The sequence below is a fragment of the Schistocerca americana genome, unplaced genomic scaffold (assembly GCF_021461395.2).
Source record: "Schistocerca americana isolate TAMUIC-IGC-003095 unplaced genomic scaffold, iqSchAmer2.1 HiC_scaffold_536, whole genome shotgun sequence".
Taxonomy (NCBI): domain Eukaryota; kingdom Metazoa; phylum Arthropoda; class Insecta; order Orthoptera; family Acrididae; genus Schistocerca; species Schistocerca americana.
In genome coordinates, this window is record NW_025726276.1 from 35,001 (window position 1) to 37,500 (window position 2,500).

Sequence of the window (2,500 nt, forward strand, 5' to 3'; positions counted from 1 at the left end):
TTCTCATAGCATCCCAGGATGTATCCAATGAACTCGTCCGGCAGACCATGTGCCCTCAGGGCAGGCCTCAGGGCACCATGGTCCAGGGAGTCGAATGCCTTGGACACATCCAGGGACGCGACATAGAGGGAGTTACAGTTCACCCTGGCCTGAGTCATCGCCAGGTCCAACAGGAATGAATTGTGCAGCATCCCATCCTGAGGAAGGAAGGCCCGCTGACGCCCGTCCAACACACAGGTCCGCATCAGCCGACCCGCCAGGATCTTATGGAAGACCCTGGCGAGGACTGAGCAAACAGTGATCGGGCGGAAGTCAGCGGGGGATGCTGGGGCGGCCTTCTTGGGCAGCAGGGAGGTACGGGCCTGTAGGAGTCGGGATGGAAGGCGGCGGGTCAAAAGGAAAAGGTTTAACACTTTCAGGAGGACCTCACGGGGAAGACGACGGAGCTGGGCAGGTGTTAATCCATCTGGGCCCGCAGCGGAGCGACGAGGTGGGAGAGCTGCCGCAATGTCCTCCAATGTGATAGGCGCCCACAGCTCTTGAAATGGCACCTCAACGCGGGACGGTAACAACCGACAATCTAGGCGGTCAACCCGGCCAGATGGACGGCGGGTGAAGAAATCTTTCCAAAACTCGACCAAGCCAGGAATTGGAAGTGGTTGGTGAGTCAGTGTGCCGTCAAGAATGCCGTTAATGCACCGCCCCGCGTTTTTGGAGAACGCGCGTTGGCACACGGAGTACTCCCACCTGCGACGAGCTCGTTTCCGCTCAGGTGGCTGGGACATGTGCTTGGAGGCAACGGGATTGTGGGATGCCTCCTTGCTACCTAAGGCATCAAGTACAGGTGGCAGCATGCCCATAATGACATGCCTGGATGCACTGTGCCCCAGCGCCAAGATGTCATCAACTGAGCGGTACTTCGGACCCGACGATGGCAAGGCTGCTAAGGCCGACCAGATGGCCTGGTCAACAGGATCTTCTAACGACGGTGGAGTCAGGGAAGACGTGGAAGCCCCAGCAGGGGGTGCAGCAGCATCAGAGGGGCGAGGTCGCTCTGCAGAGGCAGAGAGAGCAGCAACGAACTCGGCGACCTGGTTCCTGTAAGCTCCCGCACGACGCTGGCACTTAATGGATTCAAGTGAGCGGTGCGGGAAGATCTTCACTAATTCTTGATTCAGGAACCGGGTGCCCTCGAGTGTTAGCACTGCCTCTGCATGGGCCAGGCGTAGCAGTTCCTCACCAGACCACCTGGCCTTCGCCCTCTGGATGTTTATTTCTGCATTCGCTGCGACAGGATGAGCCCTGCGGCGATGCACACCAAGACCAGTCTTGGTGCCAAAACTCCGACTGCACTCGGGGCACTGGAAAGCCGGCAAGACGTCACGACCCGGACTGGCGACGTCAGCTGGTGGCCCAACAACTGGCGCGGCTCCTCCAGTGGGAGGACCGCAACCTGATCTATTACGAGTGTTGGGGCCAGCTGAAACAAGAGGCAGGGGGTCAGGCAACCCCCAAGCCCCGAAGGTTCACCCCGCTCTGTCGGTCAGAGAGCTCTAGGAAGACACAGAATTCTGTGCCTCCCCTCGGCTCCCTTCACGACTCCCGCCACGTGAAGGCCAGAGCTAGGATTTCCCACTGAGAGGCTAAGCGAACCATCGCCCACTCGACACCCAAAGGTGCTAAGGAGTGGACCGAGAGGATCCGTATATGACGCATCATGTGAGCATTAAGAGAGTCATAGTTACTCCCGCCGTTTACCCGCGCTTGCTTGAATTTCTTCACGTTGACATTCAGAGCACTGGGCAGAAATCACATTGCGTCAACACCCGCTAGGGCCATCGCAATGCTTTGTTTTAATTAGACAGTCGGATTCCCCCAGTCCGTGCCAGTTCTGAGTTGATCGTTGAATGGCGGCCGAAGAGAATCCGCGCACCCGCGCGCCCCCGGAGGAGCACGCTAAGGCGGACGCGGCCTCGCAGCAAGGAAGATCCGTGGGAGGCCAAGGCACGGGACCGAGCTCGGATCCTGCACGCAGGTTGAAGCACCGGGGCACGAACGCCGCGCAGGCGCGCGCATCCTGCACCGCCGGCCAGCACGAGGCCAACCAACGGCGAGAGCAGACCACGCCCGCGCTAAACGCCCGCGCTTACCGGCACCCCTACGGCACTCACCTCGCCCAGGCCCGGCACGTTAGCGCTGACCCACTTCCCGACCAAGCCCGACACGCCCCGATCCTCAGAGCCAATCCTTATCCCGAAGTTACGGATCCAATTTGCCGACTTCCCTTACCTACATTATTCTATCGACTAGAGGCTCTTCACCTTGGAGACCTGCTGCGGATATGGGTACGAACCGGCGCGACACCTCCACGTGGCCCTCTCCCGGATTTTCAAGGTCCGAGGGGAAGATCGGGACACCGCCGCAACTGCGGTGCTCTTCGCGTTCCAAACCCTATCTCCCTGCTAGAGGATTCCAGGGAACTCGAACGCTCATGCAGAAA

General features: G+C 59.6%; 1 pseudogene; it reads right to left on the reverse strand.

Moving 5' to 3' along the window:
- LOC124586117 overlaps positions 1–2,500 on the reverse strand; it is a 7,760-nt pseudogene that overhangs the window by 3,151 nt on the left and 2,109 nt on the right.